The sequence below is a fragment of the Papaver somniferum genome, chromosome 9, assembly GCF_003573695.1.
Source record: "Papaver somniferum cultivar HN1 chromosome 9, ASM357369v1, whole genome shotgun sequence".
Taxonomy (NCBI): domain Eukaryota; kingdom Viridiplantae; phylum Streptophyta; class Magnoliopsida; order Ranunculales; family Papaveraceae; genus Papaver; species Papaver somniferum.
In genome coordinates this window covers 155,496,448-155,508,231 of record NC_039366.1, presented here as the reverse complement: position 1 = coordinate 155,508,231, position 11,784 = coordinate 155,496,448, and the positions used below count along the sequence as shown (strand labels likewise).

General features: G+C 37.8%; 1 pseudogene; it reads left to right on the top strand.

Annotated features, from left to right (window-relative positions):
• The first annotated feature begins 590 nt into the window (after positions 1 to 590).
• On the top strand, positions 591 to 9,245 carry LOC113312752 (annotated as a pseudogene).
• Positions 9,246 to 11,784: the final 2,539 nt, after the last annotated feature.

Here is an 11,784-nt window from a genome sequence, read left to right as displayed (position 1 = left end):
AGACCAAAATCAATAATTCCTAGGTGAAAAAGACATGTAAAATTTGATACTGTTTAGATGGACGAAAATGTAAAAATAGTCAGGATGTAAACAGTTTCATCCTACCCATTTTCAAATACTTTTTCTTATTTTTAATTTACATCAGGATGCATCCAGTTTCATCCTCGCTCTTTTTTAAGTTCAAGTCAGGATGAATTCAGTTTTACTCTTGTTATTTTTTTGGTGTCCATTTCATCCATATTAATTTTTACTCGTCCATTAGAATCATGTTTTAAAAATATTTGGACAAATGACCCATTTTCCGTATAATTAAACAGGCGCGCATTGGATGATTGGATAGAAATTATTGATCAGCCGTAACTTAAATCACCATTAGCAAACATAAAATCGTCATTTATTATGGAGATTTTGGCACTGATCAATCAATTATACCATATAAATAAATATACACTAACGTTTTAAAATTCAATCTTTCATCATTAGATTGACAAATCTTGATCTAAAGGGAAGATCTTCACATTTAATAACCGTCCAGAAGAATATTTAATCCCCTCATTTTAATAATTTCTCTCATTCCATTTTGTTCAAAAATGATGCAAACTCTGTGCTTGATCCTTTCCTTGGCCCTGTTTGCAACATGTATTCTAATATTCATCATCCTGAAGTGGGAGAAAAAGAATCTCCCACCAAGTCCTCCTTCAAACCCAATTATGGGCCATCTGCATCTCTTGAAGTTACCGCTCTATCGAACCCTTGCCACCATTTCGAACAAATATGGCCAGATTATGTACCTTCGTTTTTGTACTAAACCCGTTATAGTCGTGTCATCACCGTCTATGGTCGAGGAATGCTTCAGCAAGAACGATGTAATCTTTGCGAACCGTCCACGTCTTTTGATAGGTAAGCACTTGGCTTATGAATATACCCAACTAATTTGGGCTCCGTATGGTCCTCATTGGCGTAACCTAAGAGGAATATCCGCACTGGAAATTTTCTCATCCGGCCGACTCAAAATGTTATACAGCATTCGAGCCAACGAAGTTCGGTCAATGATTTTACGGCTCAGTAGCGCCAGCTTTGATCAGATAATGAATACGAATTCTGTGTTTAATGAGTTACGGTTAATATCATGATGAGAATGACGGCTGGGAAGAGGTATTATGGTAATGTAGATCAGGAAGAGGAGTCAGAATTGAGTCAAGAGGCAAAACGATTTAGAGAGATACTAAAAGAGGCGTTGGCTTTGAGTACAACTGCAAGTTTGGGAGATTACTTTGTTATTTTGAAATGGATTGGGTTTTATAACAAAGTGGAGAAGCAGATGGTGAGATTGAAGGAAAGAGGAGACTACTTCATGCAGGAATTAATTGAGCAACGCAGACGAATATTATCAAAGAGTACTAATGATGCTGATAAAGTAGTCAGTAGAGAGGAAATGACCATGATTGATGTTTTGCTGTCGCTTCAACCCAAAGATCCAGATTGCTATTCAGGAAATGGGCTATATAGCCAAAAACACAAGTTTTCTGGGCCATATGGACTGGTAGAAGTTTCCTCTGGGTCAAATGGACAGTTCAACTTTTTAATTGAAACTGACCCAATTACCCTTTTGTAACTGCACGTTCTCCGTCTCCTCAACAAAACCACGTTCTCCTTCTCTCTTCAGATGAAAACCGCCAACATCCTTCTTCTTCATCTTCTCACAAACTAGAAGAGGAACAAATTCGTCCACTGTTTCCCTACACCAAAAACCATCAGAAATCGATTTCCTCCACCGTCTCCTAACCATCAACAGTAGCAGATTCATCAGAAACCATCCGAAAATCAGTTTCCTCCACCGTCTGCTAGTTTCATCAACCTTCAACACCTTCGTGAAATTGGGTTTCATTCACCGTCAACACTTTCGTGAAATTGGTTTTCATTAACCGTTTTCAAACACCATCAACACTACTCTACAACATCATAGGTTTCTAGGGTTTCAATCAATCTATCAGTTCAGTGAAGAATCAGGGTTTTAAATCAATTTGAAGAATCGGGGTTTCAAAATATATAGGATGTAACTGGGTTTCATCTGATTCCTGTAGAAACTGGTTTTTATCTAGCTTTGAAGATAGGATATAATTGAGTTTCATCCATATTTAAAAATATGATTTAACTGGTTTTGTGCCAAATTTTTGCAGGAAGCAGTAACATAACTACTTATGCAGATAACCTAAACAATGCATAACTTGTCATGCTGTCAATGTTGGATCTGCATAAGATGTTATGCAGTTAAAAAATAAGTGACACGGGCAAGGCGTAAAAAAAAATTTATATGCATAACTACTTATGCAGATAACCTAAACAACGCATAACTTGCCATGCTGTCAATGTTGGATCTGCATAAGATGTTATGCAGTTAAACAATAAGTGACGCAGGGAAGGCGTAAAAAAAAATTTATATGCATAACTACTTATGCAGATAACCTAAACAATGCATAAGTTGTCATGCTGTCAATGTTGGATCTGCATAAGATGTTATGCATTAAAACAATAAGTGACGCAGGGAAGGCGTAAAAAACCTTTTATATGCATAACTACTTATGCAGATAACCTAAACAATGCATAACTTGTCATGCTGTCAATGTTGGATCTGCATAAGATGTTATGCATTAAAACAATAAGTGACGCAGGGAAGGCGTAAAAAACCTTTTATATGCATAACTACTTATGCAGATAACCTAAACAATGCATAACAGGTCATGCTGTCAATATTGGATCTGCATAAGATGTTATGCAGTTAAACAATAAGTGACGCAGGGAAGGCGTAAAAAAAAATTATATGCATAACTACTTATGCAGATAACTTAAACAATGCATAACTTGTCATGCTGTCAATGTTGGATCTGCATAAGATGTTATGCATTAAAACAATAAGTGACGCAGGGAAGGCGTAAAAAAAAAAATTTATATGCATAACTACTTATGCAGATAACCTAAACAATGCATAACTTGTCATGCTGTCAATGTTGGATCTGCATAAGATGTTATGCATTAAAACAATAAGTGACGCAGGGAATGCTTAACAAAAAAAAATAACACTTCTTATATGCATAACAAGTTATGCAGATACTCTAAACAATGCATAACAGGTATGCATAATAAGCTACGCAGTTCAGCATGTTTGATTTTACTGCATAAGCAGTTATGCATAATAAGCTACGCAGTTCAGCATGTTTGATTTTACTGCATAACCAGTTATGCATACTAAGCTACGCAGTTCAGCATGTTTGCTTTTACTGCATAACAAGTTATGCAGTTCAGCATAGTTGTTTTTACTGCATAACCAGTTACGCATACTAAGCTACGCAGTTCAACATGTTTGCTTTTACTGCATAACAAGTTATGCAGTTCAGCATAGTTGTTTTTACTGCATAACAAGTTATGCATAATAAGTTACGCAGTTATGCATAGTTGCTTTTTCTGCATAACAAGTTATGCAAATAAGCTATGCAGTTCAGCATGTTTGATTTTACTGCATAAGCAGTTATGCATAATAAGCTACGCGGTTCAGCATGTTTGATTTTACTGCATAAGCAGTTATGCATAATAAGCTACGCAGTTCAGCATGTTTGATTTTACTGCATAACAAGTTATGCAGAATAAGCTACGCAGTTATGCATAGTTGCTTTTACTGCATAACCAGTTATGCATAATAAGCTACGCAGTTATGCATAGTTATTTTTACTGCATAACAAGTTATGCACATTATGTTTCCTGCGTAACATATGTTATTTAAAATAAAAAGAAAACTTAATTTTGAAAATTCCATAAGATATATTTTTATGAACAAAAGAAATAATCCAAGATAAATACAAGTTGAGAAAATATAATTCAAGGTAAATGAATCTTAAATGTGCAACAAGAGGCTGCAGAGAAGAATAAACTAATAAAGATATCATGGTAAAAAGATGCACAGAAGAAATGAAGGCTGGAGATGTTCTTAAGCAGGTACTTAACGTTGCTTTTTCGCAGGAGGATGAGGACACGTCGTCTTGTTATGATGTGCCTGAGTATGGCAGTTACCGCACGTAATTGGTCTCTTGAAACTTGCACTACCTGTGTTAGGAATCCGCTTCTTCTTCGGCCTACCATGTTTTTTTCCTACGACAGTTGGTGGGTTCACGAGATCTCCAGTAGCAACATCAATAGGCTTGTCATAATCAGGAATGGGCTTGATAGGACGATCATACGAAGCACGGAATCTAGCAATGCTGAAATACGGATTAATGTACTCGTAAACATTGATGTTATTTGAATGCATACACGCAATAGCGTGATCACAAGGGAATTGCTCAGTAAACCAAACCCTACAGCTGCACTGAAACTTCGAAATATTAACAGCATGTGTGTGCTTTCCATCAAAAATTTCCCACTCCGTGTCACCAGACTTGGTTATTCTCCACTGGACACCAGCACGAATGGAAGCCAACACTTTTTTCTCTAGCCTGGGACAAATGAATCCTTTATACGTCGCCCCCTTCCTCTTCCTTGTACTCATCTGTTCCATAATTTTAAGTCTGATCCAGTTAACAAGTGTTGCAATAGGCATACCTTTTGCTTCCTTGATCCAAGAGTTAAAGGACTCTGCAATGTTTGAACACATGTCGCCATAACGACAGCCCAGACAATGTGCATTGGACCAACATTCCACTGGAATCTCACTCAAGAATTTGTGAAGACCATCACATCCCATATCCTTCAACTTTTGCATACCCTGATCAAAGCCTTCATGAGTCGATGAATAGAAACATTCTTTGAACAAACCCATCGCAGCACAATGCTCTCCCTTTTTCTTGTTGGTCTTACTGCGGACATTATTCTTCAAATGCTGGTAACACCAAGCATGATAGAAAGTTGGGAAAACATCACGAATCCCTTGGATCAAACCCTCATGGCGATCCGAAATAAAAGTTAGTACACGAGGACCCAAGATAGATTCTAGTTTCTTCAAGAACCATTGCCAATTCTCAACAGTTTCAGATGATACTATACCATATGCCAGAGGAAATATTCCTACAGAAACAAAACAAACGCAAAAAGAAAAAATCATATCAAACTGACTGAAACTGCTATTATACATAATGAAACTAGTTTCATTCTCTAGTCTGACTTCACCAGTTAAGGATGAAACCGGTTTCATCTAGTGATAATCTGACATAAAAAAAAATTATGACATCAAAAATAAAAGAAGACGTACCATTATTCGCATTCTTCTCGGTAGCCGCCATAAAACAACCCCTAAATTTTCCAGTTAGGAAAGTTGCATCCAAGAACAGTACCGGGCGACAATATTCGAAACCAGAGATGCAAGCATCGAAGGCTAAGAACAAACTCTTAAACTCGCCACCTTCAACAACTAAATCAGCCCTACTACCTGGATCGTGTTTCTTCACGGCTTCACACCACCATCTCAGGTCAGTGTATGATTTAATGTCCTCTCCATACAATTCCTTGAAACATAATTCTTTCCCGGCATGCGCCTGATCGTAGCTCACTTCCAACCCATAATCACTTTTGAGTTCTCTAACAATATCCCTGGCTTTCTTGTTGGGATTCTGTTCAATCTTCTCAAATATCAAACTCTTGATAAGTTCGCGCGTAACCGGATCAGCCTTTGTTCCACCACTATAACCAGCACAACATTTATGTTCCCCGTTATAGGCCTTGAGGAATAAGTGAACCTTCACATTGGAAGTCTTGGGAGCTGCATGGAACATCCAGTCGCATTCCAATTTCTCCTTGTAATAATATTCGACCGTATATCGTTCTGGATTGCTCTTGACGACTCTCACCCTGTGACAAAAAAAATGGTTATATTTCTCAACAACAAGACGAGCTTCATCTCGTCCTCCATAAAAATATTGACCAACACCTTTTATAATAAACTCCCATTCAGCCGCCTTGCAAGATCTTTTAATTGCCAACTTTCCATTGTATGTACGTTCTTGAGACATGGGGATATCTTGAGAAGAAACAAGCTCTTGAGAGGAAGGAAAAGGTGACTGAGCTAAAAGCAACTCCGTCATTGTAGGTGTAGGAGTAACTTTACTGCTGCTCGGAAGATGACAAGGATTAACCAACTGAGCTCTGCTAGGATCTGGTGCTAAACGAAACTCGCTCATTCTACTGTTGCTCGGAAGATGACAAGGATTAACCAACTGAGCTCTGCTAGGGTCTGGTGCTAAACGAAACTCGCTCATTCTACTGCTTCTCGGAAGATGACAAGGATTAACCAACTGAGCTCTGCTAGGGTCTGGTGCTAAACGAAACTCGCTCGTAGTAGGTTCACGAACAAAATCAGGAGCACGAAGAGGAACACGTTCAAATAAACGAATCTCCAAGAAAGACAACTGGTTAACAATACACAATGACAAGAAAGAACAGAGCTTCACATCACTGTCAACAACATTGCTTCTCCCCTCATAGTCAAATACAAACTGAATTGAGTCTGGTAAAATGCTATTCCAATAAGAACAGACATGCGCCTTCAACTCATCAATTGTTGACTTCGTAGTAACTTGGTATGGACACGCATCGGTACCCCGGATAACCACACAGAGAAAATGACGATCCATCTACAGGGAATATATAAAACAAATATAAATGAATCTGGATGTATTCAAAATTAAAATATCAAATCAACAACAACAAAGATCAAATTTAAAAAATCAAATCATATCTATCCTGCATAACATCTTAGGAAGATCCAAAATTAACTGCATGATTTGTTATGCATTGTTTAGAGTATCTGCATAACTTGTTATGCATAACTGGTTATGCAGTAAAAACAGCTATGCATAACGTTATGCATAACTGCTTATGCAGTAAGAGCAGCTATGCATAACTGCGTAACTTGTTATGCATAACTGGTTATGCAGTAAAAGCAACTATGCATAACTGCGTAGCTTATTATGCATAACTGCTTATGCAGTAAAAGCAACTATGCTGAACTGCGTAGCTTATTATGCATAGCTGGTTATGCAGTAAAAGCAAACATGGTGAACTGCATAACTTATTATGCATAACTGCTTATGCAGTTAAAATACAAACATTGTTTAACTGCATAACATCTTACTGCATTCATACAACCCATACTCCAACATCTCTTCCACTCTCTCAACAACCATTATAATCTCGCTACAGCAACATCTCCTAACGCAGATGTTCTCCTCCCTGGAATCCAGATTTGCTCATCACGAATAAACGAACATCTGTGTACAATGCCCTATAAATTAACTAAAACCAAAAATGGTTTGCATCTGTGTACCATCAAAGTACCATTTTGGCACAATGTACCACCAAAGAAGCTGTCATAAATTACTATGTACTTCTACGACTACGAGTACTGCTCTAAACAGTTCCATATATTACTTTCTCCTTCAGCAAGTTACTATGTACTTACTAGCAAAGTTCTATTTCCCTTAAGCCTCTAACACTCAACCAAGTTATCATCAGTAAATACCCAAAAAAACAAGAACCAATCAATCAATCCAGAGTTCATCACCAATATTGAAAGTAACATAAGCATCAACAACTGCATGCATAATCTGTGGTTGTGTAAGGTATTTTTGATTCCAATTGCTCACAATAACATCTCTAGGTCTTTCAATAACATCTCTGTGGTTGTGTAACGTAAAGGAGAAATCCTAATAATAACCTAAACCCAAAATTGGTTTGCATCTGTGTATATTGCATTGAAAATAAGATTACTAAACCCTAGAAAACATGATTCGAGACAAACCCAAATAATGTCATATAATCAACTAAACCCTGGATATTCCAAATCAACAACTAAAATAAAAAATTAACAAAGATTAATCTTCAAATTCATAAAAAATCATCAACAACTAAAAATTACTTCAAAATCGACAGAGAAACTTCAATTGGACAAAACCAAATCAAAATTATTTCAATTGAAATTTACCGTTCGACGCTATTAGATGAAACTTCGATTCAACAGTTGAAACTCTAATTGAAACTTCGATTCAACAAACTATTCAACAATCATTAATCACCATGATTGATCAACCAGATCTGAAAAAGACACGAGCTCTGAAACTTTGATCGAATTCTGCAGGTGAGGAATAAACGAGCTCTGCCGGGACGGGGAGGTTTTGAAAAGAGAAATAAATTCTCTTTGAAAAGAAGAGTTTAGAAGGTTAGGGGTATTTTAGGTAAGACATATTTTTTTATTTTAATTTTCCTGGGCCAAATATCCAAATTGGCTATATAAACAGTATATTTCTGATGTTTGGCTATATAAACAGTATCAAAAGCTAAAAATCTATTTCATCCAGGAATTTTGTGTTTTAGTCTTTTTGACCAATTTTGTGATTGCTATTCTGATCATATGATTCGAGGTCTTATTGGGGTATATATCTCAACTCTCATTCTCAATGTTTTTTTTCTGTCCTATCATTATATATATATATATACATATAGGCGGAAGGAACCTCTTTGGCAGAGATTCAGCAAGACGGGAACACTAGACCGCCCACCATGAATAAGATTACCTCAAACTAAATGGCGATCGTTTTTATTTTGCTTACAAGCGTATGTATGTATGTATCTTCATAGGTATTGATATCTGCAGGAACGGACACCACAGCAGGAACAATGGAATGGGCTTTATCCCTATTACTAAACCATCCACACAAGTTCTCAAAAAGGCCAAAGCAGAAATCGACATCCACGTGGGGCGGCATCGTCTAGTCGATGAAACCGACCTCAACAATCTCCCATATTTTCATGCCATCATCCTCGAGACACTGCGAATGCATCCAGCTGGTCCACTATTAACACCTCACGAGTCGTCAGATGATTGCACCGTCGGAGGTTACAACATTCCTAGTGGTACAATGCTCTTTGTGAACGTATGGGCCATACAAAATGATACGAAAACATGGGAGGAACTAAACAAGTTCAAACCAGAAAGGTTTTTATTTATTCTAGGAGTAAGACAAGCGTATAAGTTGATGCCATTTGGAGCAGGAAGGAGGGCTTGTCCTGGTGATGCCTTGGCTATGCGTGTGATTGGGTCAGCTTTAGGGTCTCTAATTCAAAGTTTAGAGTGGGAACGGGTCCATACAGATGAATTGGTGGACATGACCGAGGGTACTGGACTGACATTGAATAAGGCACATCCTTTGGAAGCTAAATCTAGGCCTCGACCGGACATGTTGCATCTCATTTCTCAATCTTAAGGATGGTTCTCTTCGAATCTAACGGTTGTACCGTTAGATCCTAAGAGAACCGTTCACCATCTGTATAGTATCCATCATTGTTGAGGTATTCTCTTGGCTCCATAAAATTGATGAGCTCAACCATCTTTTCTAACCAGTTAGAAAATTCTACAAACTCAACGAGTGCCATGTATCTCAGCCAATCTATGCTTGCATCTATGCACTGTTCATCACTCTTGTGGATAGTAGCCTTTAAAACACACAACTGATTTAGCATGCAAGTTGTGGTAGGCACTGACAATTGTTTCCCACTTATCACCTTTAGGAAAATATCAAACAACGAAAAATTCCATGCCGATCTCAGCTGTAGTAGAGTGCTGTGGATGTTCACCTCTGGAAGCAAACAAAATGGACCAACACAATGCTTCTCTGCAAGAATGATAATGTAAAACGCAAATTCCATGCGTACTGTAATATTTGTTGTTTTTGAGATTTCTTTCCCCCTCTCATAGTAATTATCAGAGTTATTCCCAAAAGTGAAATCTAATGGAGCTGCTTGAATGCTAACGCACTTCAAAAATTGAAAATTACTTATTTGTGACTTCTCCTTACGGTCGTTAAGATCGACCACCGTACATTTTTCTTGAACCTCCAATAATAAAATTAAAAGATTCCTTGAAGTAGGCTTAAAGGGAGAATATGGATCACTTACGCACCTTTTTTTTAAAACCTTTGTTGTCACCTGTCCCATGTGTAGTATATAGTTCCGAGACAGAGGAACTTAAGAGAATTATAAATGTTCTTTGTTGGTCGACTCCAAGAAAGGTTTTGGTCCACCATGTAATGGTTGCATGGTTAGGATAACGGAAGTATGCAGATCCTTGCCAAATGTGAACTAAGAAACATTCACCATCATCGATGAGTAGAACATCTTCTGCCATTCTATGCACTCTGTAAGTATCAACATTACCCGGAGAAACTGTTGGAACAGAGAAGAATATTTGGTTTCTCTATTTATGATTGGTTTACACTGCAAGAAAATATTCTCTAGATATGTTGCTATCTATACGAATATGTGGTATGTATAGGATATATATATAAGTCTTGTAAAACCTCCATTGTTAATAAGAAACCCTAATCATTCTTCTCCCGTGGACGTAGGCTATAGCCGAACCACGTAAAACTGTGTTCTGTCTTCAACCTGTTTAGTTAACAACATGGTATCAGGGGATCGTTAACGATCCTGGCCATTTCTCTGTAATCAAGTTTCGTCTCTCTGTGTGTTTACTATGGCACAATCAGATCATAATACTAGTTTGCGTTTAACCTCTGTCTTGATGAATGATGTCAATTATGTAAGCTGGTCTAGGGCTGCTGCTCTTGCTCTTGGGGGTAAAAGAAAATCTGGGTATATTGGTGAGAATAGTACATGTCCAGATGCTAAGGATCCAAAGTATGAAGATTGGATTGATGATGATCAACTGGTTCGCACGTGGCTTCTTCAGTCGATAGAACCACATATTTCGGAAATCTTCTCGTTCTCAGAATCTGCAAAGGATTTGTGGAAGTCTGTTGCTAGTCTGTATGGCTTACGGAATAATGCTGCTCGGGTGTTTGAGCTGAAACGTGAGATTGCTGAGGCTGAACAAGGTACGAAAAGTTTTACTGAGCATTTTGGTTATTTAAAAAAGAAGTGGGATGAACTGGATACATATCTTCCTCATACAACTGATGCCAAAATTATCTTGAAGAGGGTTGAGGAGGATAAAATCTTTGATGTGCTCAGTAGCCTCAAACCAGAGTATGAATCTCTTAGAAGCACTATTCTCATGAGTGCTGAATTACCAAGTCTGTCTAATGTCTGTGCGACTGTGCAGCGTGAAGAGACGCGTAAGAAAGTTATGAATCCTATTTCTAAAAGCATTGTAGACCTGGATGTCGCTGAATCAAGTGCTCTTATGAGCTCCAAAGATGATAAACGACGAGCCATGCCATTTGATAAGGACAAGAATTCTCGTGCTAAGGGTAAGAGAGAAGTTTTTCATTGTGATCATTGTAATAAAACTGGTCACACCAAGGATCGCTGTTGGGATATTTATCCTCATCTTAAAGCTACTTTTGACAAAAATAAGCTTGCTCGAGCTGCTGTAGCTGATAATTCATCCTTTACCATAGACCAATTGAAGGATTTCTTTAACTAGTTGGGTAATAAGACTGAGCGCAAGGCCAACCATACTTCAGGTAACCTACTAGCCTTTCTTACTACGCTTGTTTACAACCGCCACGTTTGGATTATTGATTCAGGAGCTACATATCATATGGCAAATGATCCTTCGTCAGTTCATGCATTTATTCGCAGCTCTCATAAAAATGTGTCAGTTGCTAATGGCTCTACTGCTCCTGTGATGGGCAGTGGGAAAGTGCATTTTTTCCAGATTGTCCGCCATCTAATGCACTTGTTGTTCCATCGTTTCCTACTCAGTTGTTATCTGTTGGTCAAATCACTAATTCTCTGAATTGTGATGTTACATTTACCCCTACCTCGGTCATCTTTCAGGAT